The sequence below is a fragment of the Lepidochelys olivacea genome (assembly GCF_965140295.1).
Source record: "Lepidochelys olivacea isolate rLepOli2 genome assembly, chromosome: 5".
Lineage (NCBI taxonomy): Eukaryota > Metazoa > Chordata > Testudines > Cheloniidae > Lepidochelys > Lepidochelys olivacea.
Genome location: NC_140415.1, coordinates 18,057,723 through 18,070,155, shown reverse-complemented (window position 1 = coordinate 18,070,155; position 12,433 = coordinate 18,057,723). Strand labels below are relative to the sequence as shown.

At 41.0% G+C, this 12,433-nt stretch overlaps 1 protein-coding gene across 2 annotated transcripts in view; it reads right to left on the bottom strand.

Moving 5' to 3' along the window:
- DCC (DCC netrin 1 receptor) overlaps positions 1-12,433 on the bottom strand; it is a 948,238-nt gene that overhangs the window by 579,112 nt on the left and 356,693 nt on the right. The gene's annotated exons all lie outside the window — the stretch shown is intronic.

The following is a 12,433-nucleotide window of genomic DNA, read 5'->3' as shown; positions in this document are numbered from 1 at the left end:
TTTATTGTTAGCTAGTAATGTCTGTTTTTAAAAGTGATCTTAACAAACATACAAATATCACTTTTCACAGCAGACTTACTTAGCCCTGGCAAACCTGGGGACAAATTAAGCCCCGGATGGGGAATCGGGGGGGAGACAGCAGGAGTCAGGGACAATTGGGATGCGGTGCTGGGGGAGACAGTCAGGGGCCAGAGTCCCATGGTCAGGGGATGGAGCTCGAAGCTGCATGGCCAGAGACTGGGGCCTGCCACTGCACAGCCAGAGTCCAGGGCTGGAGCCCAAAGCCCCACGGCCGGAGTCTGCCATGCCACCACCCCAGGGATGAAGCCCAAAGCCTGAGCCCCACCGCCCTGGGAAGATAGAGAACTCACCAGCTGCCTGCTCCAGGAAGATAGAGAACTCACCAGCTGCCTGCTCCTCCAGTGTTGTGCCCCAGTTGTCTCCAGAGGGGGCAGGGTCTGACCCCTGCTTGCAGCCCTAGCCACCAACACCAAGGTAGTTGGTGCTGCTCTCCCCCACTTCCCCCACCCCTCATCACAGCCCAGGAGGCTGTGGCCACAAGAAAAGCCCCTGATGGCCGCATTTGAGAAATGCTGATTTAGAATCATTCTTACCCTTTTCTCCCAGCATAATGACTGTCCTTAATCATTTTGATTTTTTTCAGTTCACCTGCAGTTATTTGGCAAACTTGGTACAAATTGGCAAACAGTTTTGGGGTATATATGTAGCGTAGCTGTAGCCATGTCCGTCCCATCCACCTTGTCTCTGTAAATAGTTTTGGTGTCGATGGAAACTGCATTTTTCAATGAATAAACCAAGCTACTCACACTTTTCTATCTGTGTCAACCCAGGAAACTCAAGTTATTCTTTTTTTCCAAATGAGTATTTCAATGCTGTCTTATGACAGGACAAAGCCACCACCTCAGTACTTGCAAATAGAGGGTTAGCTCCCCTGCTGTACTCTCCTGCAAATTTCATTTCAATTTTGGGGGATTTTGACAGAGGCCAAGGAGGACTAGAATGACAAGCTACCTGGAGACGGAGGGGGAAGATGGAAGGGTAGGGTAATCAGGCAGAGCTGAAGGCCCACTGGGACTTAGCACTAATCCACTGAGGCTCACTAAAACCAGTTCCCTGTTAGCTGGAAAGAAGAAAGCCAGAGGGAACGGAGAAAGGAGGTGGAATTCTGGTACCATCAGCTGAAGTGCTAGAATACTGTCCTTTTAGCTCCTGAGGAGTCTTTTCATTTTGCCTTTTCTTTATGTTTTTTAAAAGTGTTCCTTGTTACAGCCCAGGAACCTTAAAACCGGTGAATAAAAGGGAAGAAACTCTCTTGGCAAAGAGCTGTGTTCTTGCTATTGAAACAATTTGGGCCACTCCACTAGCTTATGTTATCTTTCCCCCGCCCCATACAAATGAAGAAAATGATGCTAGTCGCAGCCCAGCATGCATGAGCAACCCCACAATAATAAACCACAGTGTGAGAAATGGAATAAAACAATTTTAGGAAGGAAACAAATTTCAGTTCCATGCACCCAAAGATATATGTATAAACAGCAGCAAGGGAAAAAATGTTTTAAAAACCATCTGAAAAGGCTTTCGTGGCATCAGCTAATGGTTGTGTATAAATCTAACTACTTAGAATAAATCTTTAAACAATCATGAACCAAATGAAGAATCCATGCTTGAGCTACTTGAAATATGTATTTGACAATATCAACTATGTTTTCAGAAGGCAGCGGGGCAGGGAGGAGCCAAGTCCTTCACCAAACATCAATCAGCTAATCATTCTGCCTAGTTGCACAATCATTTCCTCTAATGAGAGGTTTGTAATTGTCACTCATGATGACTTTACACATCCTTGCTGATTAGTGCTGGAGAGAAACATCTCTGTAACCTGCTGCTCCCAAAGTTCACATCCCCTGTTGTTGTGAAAAGTCTTTTGCCTTTCACATGTTCTAACGGTGTGTGAAGCTGTTAGGTTTGCTATTTATTGCTGGCAAAGTCTAGCACACACTCACCAAAAAAAAAAAAAAAATCACCCTCAATTAGGGGATTATTTCTGCTTCAATAAAAAAGCTCACCCTACAGAAATCTGTTTTATCTTTCCAAATGTACAATGACTGTACATACGTGTTTCCACAAAGTAAGCACAGCAACTTCATAATGTGGCCTAAAATTAATCTCTTTATCTGATTTGGTTTGACTTAATCTGGCAAAATTTAAAATGAGAATTTTAAAATAAAGCATGATTTTCTTCTAGAAAGCTGATATAATCACAAAATGCAGGTCATTCCTCAGTTCTGACGCAATGGCAGGAGTTTGAGAAAACAGCTAATGCTTTTGGATGAATGCTGGATGGATTTTTATCTTTCCTTGCCTACATATCCTCAAAACAATCTATATTGTTGTTTTCAGTTAAAAACAGTCTATGGCTATTTCCAGGTAAAAATATATGCCCTAGTCCATTCCCCTTTAGGTATAAAGACACAAAAAAACAGACTGTTCACTCTTATACTGTAATATATTACTTGGAGCTCTTTACAATTCTTGTCAGTGTAAGATTTCATTCTTAAATATATAGTTTCTGGTTTTTTTAAAAGTGACAAAAATCACACTGATGTCTGAAAATTTGAACCTACAGTAATTTTAGGCATTATTTGTAACTAAAAAAGAGGATTTCTTTTTAGTTTTCTTTTTCAGTTTGTTCACTTCCTGCATTTGACAGAGCTTTTGTTACAGTCATTTGCATTATTTTCTTTTTATAGGACACTTAGGCTCTGATCCTCTGAACACTTACACACATGCTTAACTGTACTTACCTGTGTAAAGTTAAGCATGTGCATTAGTCTTTGCAGGACTGAAATGTTAATTTCTTCTTTTATAAAAGACCACGATAACCAGAGGAGCAGAAAAGCATTACAAAATCTTTGTTTTTCTAAGAAGGACTTTCTTTTTTTGGATTCAAGACGTTATTTAAAGGACATGATTCAAGATTTTATTTCACATATTATCAAAAACTGTAATTGATTATAATTAGTTCATTTAAAAAAATCAGTCAGCCAGTCAGTTATATAATTGATATTTTCCAGTGTAGCCGTTTTCAAGTTCTGCAGGTCTTGAAAGCCCTTGTGATGTTAGGAAAAGCTTTGGATTATCACAAGTTAGTATCTGAACTAACTATATGGAGGACCTCATTGCTACAGGCTTCAGGGGTAAACAAAAAATATTACTCATGTATTTTTTTTTTAATTTCTCAGATATCTACTTCTATTCTGTATTCATCTGGAAGTGTTGAATAGGACCATCTAAACTGCCTTTAACAGTTTTTCATTATATAAAATGCATAATGATGGTGCTTCAAATAAAAATAGTTGTCTCGGTCATCTTTACTGTGGCACATTTGCTGGAGTAGCAAGACATCTGTACCTACTAATATTTACTAGATATGAGCCTCAAGCAAAATCTCAAATACAAACTTTAGCTATCTAAATCTATGTTTTCCCACCAGCACCTATATTTATAACATATTGAACCAAACCCCACCAGACGTGAATCTCCCCATAATGACAAAGTGTTCAAACTCTGTGTCTAAATTACTCTGATATAGGGTCATCTCTAGTCTTAACCTTCATACTGAAAATGTACAAAAGGCAGCGGCGTAAAAAAAAAAAAAAAGAGTATGAGTGTATTCAGCTACAAATGAGAAGAAAAACAGTGTGCTGTCACAGAGCGCAAGTCATCCGTCAAAGGTTCCCTTAAAATGGGAATGTAGTTTCTATATAAAATCATGATATAAATTAAACTACTGTCCTAATCCTGCATATGCTTAACTTTATGTATATTAGTAGTTCCACTTAAGCCAATAGAAATACTCACATATGTAAAGTTAAGGATGTGTGAAAGTCTTTCAAGGATCAGGGCCTTAAAAATGGCAGTTTGCAGTCTGGCTACAGCAAAGGAGCTTACAATAGTGACATGAATATTCACTAACAGATCTACTCTTATTATTCATAATGTGTATTACATTAGGTCATACTTATGTGGTACCCACTCTATGCTAGGCACTGATTTATGAACCATGGCCTTGTCATTCTTTTTGATCACAGTTGAAAGTGAACCTCATAGCAGGAATACTCTAAAAATCAGTGTTTGGAATATTATCACACCTTGCAAAATTCTATTTACCCATTCATCTGGGGCAACTAAATTCTTTTGGGCAGACAAGTAAAATATCCTTTAGTTTTTTTTTTTTCCATTCTCATCAATCATCATGGCAAAAAGCAGACAAGTAGATTCTGTGACTGTGACAGATACAGCAATTTCCTACAATGTCCTTGGAAAACCTTACCGAATTAAGTTTAAATAGCTTTGGAGTCCAACGTATCAGAAATGCAAAGTTTATATATTATTATGGAATTGAATGTAACTTCTATAGCAGGGATGCATGACCACTGTAAACCCTAAGAAGTTAGAACCCTCAAAGGACTATTTGAAACAATGTTCCAGAAAAGAATAAACTTATGGGACAAAGCTAAGTGGATTTCCCAGGTAACCTCCAGGAGGAAATGAATGTGAATATGCCATCTCCAGTTATGCAAAAACTCAGACTTTTGAAGTTAAAGCCTGAGGAGGGGACTTTTTGTCTGCTGATCATCTGTTATATGAGGCCCAGATCAAAGGCCCAAGCTGTATAAAGGAAAGAATGAACCATTCACAGTTCTTGTTCTGTGAGCAAAAGCTGTTACGAACTTGTAACCACAGAAAAATCTGTGTGTCGAGTTTGAAGGACTGATACTTACCAGAGCCTGAGGTTTCATTTAGGGGTGATCTCTGGTAAGCTTATTAGCATGCATATAGGTTATTTTATTTGTTTTTAAATGTGCTTTCTCTATAATGCTTTCATTTTAAGAATAAATGTTTGCTTTGAACGGGCTGTGTGATACCTTATAACTGTGGACAGTTATGCTGTTTATCGCTTCCGGAGAGGAAGCAAAGTGCAGATGCTGACAGTATGCATCTGATGAAGTGAGCTGTAGCTCACGAAAGCTTATGCTCAAATAAATTGGTTAGTCTCTATGGTGCCACAAGTCCTCCTTTTCTTTTTGCGAATACAGACTAACATGACTGCTACTCTGAAACCTTCCTGAACTGTGAGCTCTGACTTTATCACAATAGTTACATACATTCTGTCTTCTTCAGAAACATCCTGAAATCTCTCCATTGTGGATTTCAAAAGTGTAACTATATTGCTAAAAGGGAAATTAAAAGCTACACATCAGATCAGATCAGAATGCACTCATTTGCACAGAGTTGCTGTTTTACCCCAAGATCACCAGGAGCTTTCACTAGAAGACTGCCTGAGGAGCTGATGTCCTGACAGATACTATACTGGTCTACACTACACAGTTAGGTAGACAAAGCAGATTATGTCGACCTAATTGTGTCAGTATCTATACTACAGCCTTCCTCCTGCTAGGACACCAACATCGGAACTCCACCTCCAAGGTTTATGTCCATGTAGTTACGGTGACACTGCATCCCTTACGTCGACTATTGGCTGTTTAGCCCATTTCACGGCAGAAGCCCCAGCAGCTTTCCTCCCGCCTGCTCCCAGCTGGGAGCCAGGAGAGAATGGACCTGCTCCCAACTGGGAGCTGAGGCAAGAAGCCCCACCGGCTTTGGACACACTCCCAGCTGGGAACGGGGAGGCCTTGTCAATTTCACAGCTCACTTGGTGAGCTTGCTCAGCTCCCAGTGGGGAGCAGGCGGGGCAGAGAGGGGCAAGAAGCCCAGGCAGCTGGACCCCCACTCCCTGGGGCAAGAAGCCACTTCCAGCAGGGAACAGGGAAGGGAGAAGCCCGGAGTGGGGAATGGGGAGTGGAGCGGGGAGGGGGACAGCCTGTCGGGAGCCTCTGAGGCAACTGGGCTCCCAGCAGGGAACTGCCAGGGGAGTAGAAAGACTGGGTTCTCACCTACCCACACTGCCTTTCCTAGATCGGTGGAAGCGCTCCTGGTGAGGACGCACACCACCGATGCAAGGAGGGCAGTGTGGACATGCACCACTGCAGTAATTACTGCAGTAACTAGAAGTTGACCCAATATATTGCCTAGGGAAGTGGTGAAATCTCCATTATTGGAGATTTTTAAGAGCAGGTTAGACAAACACCTGTCAGGGATGGTCTAGATAATAGTCCTGCCATGAATGCAGGGGACTGGACTAGATGACATATCAAGGTCCCTTACAGTCCTATGATTCTATGTCAGGGATGGGCAAAATATGGCCCGTGGGCCGCATCTGGCCTTCAGACCTTTTAGTCCAGCCCTTGAGCTTCCGCCGGGGAGTGGGATCGGGTGCTTTCGCCGCTCCATGCAGCTCCCAGAATCAGCGGCATATCCCCCCTCTGGCTCCTACACGTAGGGGTAGTCCGGGGGCTCCACATGCTACCCCTGCCCCAAGAGCCAGCTCTTCAGCTCCCATTAGACAGGAACTGCGGCCAATGGGAGCTGCAGGGGCGGCATCTGTGGATGGGGCAGTGTGTAGAGCTGCCGGGCCAGCACTGCGTCTCTGTATAGGAGCCGAGGGGGGACATGTCACTACTTCCAGGAGCTGATTGAGGTAAGTGCCACCCAGAGCCTGGACCCCTGACCTCCTCCTGTGCCTCAACCCCCTGCCCCAGCCCTGATCCCCCTCCCGAACCCCTCAGTCCCAGCCCGGAGCACCATCCTGCATGCCAAACCTCTCATCCTCAGCCCCCAGCCAGAGCCCTCACCTCCTCACCCCCTCCCACACTCCAACCCCCAATTTCATGAGCATTCATGGCCCGCCATACAATTTCCATATACAGATGTGGCCCTCAGGCCAAGAATTTTGTCCACCCCTGTTTTCGGACTTACATTTCTAATGTAGACATATCCTCACCTTAGGTTTAGGATGACGGTTTAGATTTTGAAGCTGAAGTGTGTTAAGTTTGGGGTTGAATGCTGAAATCTCATGAGCTGTTTTCATAATATTTTGATCCCAAAGGGTGCACATTTCACAAAAAGTGCTTGTTTTACCAGATTTAAGCTATCTTGAATTAGGGAAATAGCACTACATCAAGTTGTTCTTGTGAGGTTTCTGACACATTAGAATGTACTGAATCAGATCAGGAAATAGCTTCCTTTCAAAAATATGATTAGGAATCAACATGATAGGTTTCATCCAGCTGTACTGAGGTTGGAAACTAAACACCAAATCTTTAGGGTAAGGAGACTGGATTTGAGATTTTACTTTAGACCCACTTCTACTTTCCTTTAACTGAACTGTAGCCAATTAGTATGCACTTACATACATAAATTATCTGACGGATTCACATTTTACCAGATGTCAGCATTATTCACCTCTTTTGTAATAAATAGAAACATACTGACTTACACATGACTGTGGTCAGCCAATTGTGCGCCGGGATTTTTCTACTGTCTGTAACAATAGAATATTGGACATTCTCGTTACTGGAAAGCTTGTCCCTTCCACCAACAGAAGTTGGCCCAATAAAAAGATCTTACCTTACCTAACTTGACTGTCTCATTTTTATTTTGAAACATTTTGTATACCAAATGCCATTAGGATTAATGGAAGTCGTGTTTAACTCTAAATCATTCTGATGAGAAAATACAACATAATTTCTTTGGGAGTATTAAGGGTCTTCTGATTTAAACAATATCCTGTGGAAAATGGAGAAAATTAATCTTCTAATTTGACCTGGATGAGAATAATGTACATTTTAAAACTTATTGAATATGAGAATTGCACCCTCACGAGAGCACGTGTTGCAGTGAGAAAGGATCATTTATCAATATAAAGGTTTTAAAACATCTTGGACCACTGTGTGAAATTATTTCTGAAATCGTGTTGAGTGATGAGTTTAGTAGAAGATCCACCGTAAAAAATTAGAATGAAGAAAAGTTGATATATTATTATATCTCATATCATAATAATTCTGCTTGTTATCATTAGATGACAACACTATACCATTACTTTCTTATAATTTTTCTGTTTAGAGAATTTTTTGTGATCAAGATCCCACCACCCCCTTCCCATTTTCATAGGTAGAATGATAATTTCTAATTGCCCTGAAGGAAAAACATTTTTATCAACTAGAACTAGCTTATAGAGTCTGAAAACTACACTAGTATTTATGCCTATATGGCAACTATATTAAGTAGAAAGAGCTCCACATTTTTACTTTGAGAAGAAATGGGAGAAAAATTAGTATTCTCAAAGTATCACTCTCATTCACACTTGCATATGCCAGAGTACACCCCAAGACTGTGATCTATGTCACCTCTCCATAGTTTGGGTTTCCTTTTATCTTTAACATTTCTCTCCATCAGAGCATTAAAATGAAACCTCACAGCTTTCACCATATGTATTGTGCCTCACTCACTCCAGCAAAGCAGCAAGGCTTTGTATTTACACTTTCATCACTCAGTGAAATCATAGGTGATTGATTATGTCATTTCTCCTTTCTCAAAACTGTTCATCGGGGGGAAAATAAGGATTGTACAGAGCAATGAAGAAACCATGTTTTCGGAGATGTTAAAGTTCTCATGTAAAACAAGTATCTCTCCCAGGCATCAACCACACGTGACCATGTCAATACAATTAATCTCTTTTTAGTTTTCAATATTTTCTTAGTAACAACACACTGTCCATTTTCAATGGTGCATAAAATTTAAGGGAAAACAATATCTTTTTGGAAGTGTTAAGAATAACTAGGTTTCAACAAAAGTTTTCCATCAAAACTGTCTTTTGATGGAAAATTGGATTTTGACTAAAAATGTTCATGAAAAGTGTCTCCTTTCCACAATAAAAGTTTTAAATTGTGTACTTATTTATTTAAGTTGAAAAGCCAAACACCTGAAAACTGAAATTCTTTATCCAAAACCCAAAATATTTCTGCTAAAATTCAGAATATTTTTATTTAATTATCCCACCACGGTCCCTGACAGGAGTTACATTTCACTTTCCACACATCCACATTCTCCTCTGTTGGCTGGGCTCCCTAGACAGATTACATCTCCCATGATGCACAGTGACCAGATACTTTCATAACACAGCCACGGCCCTCAAGATAATGGCAGACTGCTCTTGGGGGATGTAGTTTGACCAGGGAACCCAGCCTATGGAGGAAAATGGAAGTATGAGCCACCCAAAATATAACTCATGGCACCATGGCAGAATGGCAGCATTTCCAAATCAAAATATTTGAGTTGTCGGCTGAAATATTTTGGTTTTTCATTTTTTCATTGAAAACATTTGTTGTGGAAAATGTCAAAGAGAATGATTTCTTTCTCTCCCTTAAATTTTCCACTGAAAAAAAGCTGATTTTTCAACCAGCTCTAATTCTATCCAGTACACAAAGCTGTGTGTTGAGGCGAGGGAGCCATACATGCAGTCACAGGTTCAAATCTGAGCTGAGAAGCTGAGCACAACAAGTAGTATATGGGAATGAACAACTGTGGAACATGACTGTTCATGTTGCCTCACCGCTTCATTTCTTTCTCCCCTTTCAGATTATTTTTTCTTTATAGCCTTCTCATTCATTGCTTCAGTCTTGAAAAATATATATGAAATAGCCCCACTTATGAGCAAGAATAGGTTTGGTTGGCACAATCAGGGCTATTTAGGTAAATGGGAAGGTGGGAAAATATAGCCAAAAACCTTGTGTTTAGGGAATTTTCTTTATTTATAAGAAATGAATTAGTGTCTAGGCACCAAATTTATTACTAAGTCTTGTAGGCAAAGATTTTAAAGGGACTAAGGAATTTGGATTTCCAGGTCCCATAATTTTAACATATAATTGCCATGTTATAATAAATGGCAGTTATACCTTGCTTAGGCCACAGGAGAATTTAATCCCAGGTGTTTTGGGGGCAAGGAAAGAAGTAGACTTGTAAGTGTTATTAAATACTGTCACAGAACCTTCAGAGTTGTGCTGAGCTTGGTACTCCTTCTAAGCTGGTAACTGGTAATCAAAGTAAAAAGGAACTCCATGGTTAAATGAACTTTTCATTCAAAGTGACTTAAATTGCTCCATTTACATGTTATTACGGGAACTTTACTTCAAAAGATCAGTGTTTCCAACTGTAAGGAAAGAAGTAGGGTATAGCCCAAATGTCATCTTATCTTAAAAATGTACATGCACACAAATATCCTGCATTAAAAAAAGACATTATGGTTACAAAGTCAAGCACTTATACCATTTATGATTTATCCTCAGAGCAGGTCCATCCTGTGCATTGAATGAGGGAGGTATCCTGTGGGGGAAAAAGAGTATGTGATCATGTAATTAAAGACTATCTGAATGTGTGTGCATAAGGAGAATTAAGGTTGCACCGGTAATCTGAATTAGGGAATTCCCCACATTTTGAGTACTTGACTTTGTAACCCTAGTAGTGTTCTTTTAATGTAGTTTTTGTGTGTAATTTCCTAGATTTTTAAGAAAGCGAACTCTGTCATGCAGTATTGTATTGCAATCAGGGGTAGAACCCTTGGATCTATCACACAGATTTCTGCCTTTTGATATAACAGAGTAGTAAATAGCAGTAGTAGGTTGTTCTCATCCCTTGTGGACCAGCATTAATGGGACATAGAGGACATTTTGCCAGTGGGTTTCACAGATGTTTGCTGACAGCATAGGAATAGTGAAATACAGGAATGTTGGGTTCCATTCCAGGCTTTGGAGGGGCATGCGTTCTATTGGTCATAGACTCTTCTGCCCATTTCCTCCAAGCATAACTTCTTCTGCCCCATTGCCTCCAACCTATCCTTGTCCCAGTACTGTCTCTTCCCTTTCCATGACTCCCTGTCCCATTTTTTTTTTTTGGCCTTCCTCTGCAGTGTGGGGCATGGATCATTTACTGGAGGATTCTCTGCACCTTGATTCTTTAAACCATGATTTGAGGACTTCAATAGCTCAAACATAGGTTAAGGGTTTATTACAGGAGTGGGTGGGTGAAATGCTATGGCGTGTATTGTGCAGGAGGTCGGACTAGAAAATCATAATGGTCTCTTCTGACCTTAAAGTCTATATTCCTCACCTAGTTCTAGTCTCCACTCCTAAGACTTCTTATTCTAGTCCCAATCTTCTAGCCCAGTGAGTCCCAGTCTCATCCCTCCAAACTGCTCATGTAAGTCCCAGTCTCCACCCCAGTCCCAAGCCCTGTTCTATCCACACACCTGCTCCTTGTCAGATCTGTCTTCCTCTTCCTCCTGCCCCAAAGGTTCTCAGTCCCAGTCTCCTCGCCAAGCCCACCCCAACTCCAGTCCGACTTTCTGCTTCTCCCACGCCCCTGGTACAGCTCTTTCCACTTCTGAATTCAAACAGGCATCTTCCTCCTCCCTGCTACCTGGGCCCAGTGGAAGAGAGTGAGGGCATTGACAACATAGGAGATACAGTCTCACTGTTGTCAGTTCAGGTGCTTGAACCTGGACCTGGCACGACCCACAGCATCCTAGAGCTACAGTTGCAGGGAAAGTCCTGCTGAGCTCCGGGCTAGCACATGCCCAGCGTGGATAGACTCTTCAGAGAGTTTAGCTCTCTCCCTCTCCAAACACAAGGGGTTTAGAGGCTGATCCACAGCCAACTGAAGTCAGTGGTTATTAATATCAATAAGGCTCAGGCCTTAGATTGTGCTCCTCAGGAAGCAAAAGACTGGGACCTGGAATAAATTCCTAATAGAATTTTCCTACTTGTACCAGATGGAACTATAACCGAGCACTATAATAAAGTGCTGTCCATGTGCAAAGGTTTAATTATAGACCACTGCTGACTATAGAACTCTAAGCACTTCAGGCAATGAAAAGCTTTTGCCTGTAAATGACACCTTTTTATTAGAGCATCTCTAAAACATTTTATAAACATTAGTTATGCCTCAGTGTGCTCCTGTGAGCCAGGCAAATATTATTACAGGTATCTCATAGGTGAGTAAACAAAGTGCAACGTGGTTAAGTAACATTTTCAAGGTCTTAAGCAAGAGAAAATTTGGGATTGCATCCTGATTTTCATTCCTCATGTGCTAACCACTAGTCCCCACACTCTAAACAAAAATAACTTAACAGATGTTCCACTTTATTGCCATGTATATTCTGTCAGGTTGGAGGTCTCAGAGATTAAGATACCACTGCCTAAAACACACAAATAAGTCATGTTTTGCTTCTCAATGGCCACAGGCTTGTGCACTGTGACAGATGCATGATCATATCTTTAGCCAAAGATGTTTTTCCCCCTCAGTTGTTGTTGTAGTTTTTTGAATTTTAATGAATGTTGTCCTACGGTCATGCAGGCAGAAGAAGATCAATGCTACAGGGCACAGATTAGTGACATAAATTATTCCATCCATATTAATTAAATTTTCATTTGGGGCACTCTCTAAAATACTACGTTTA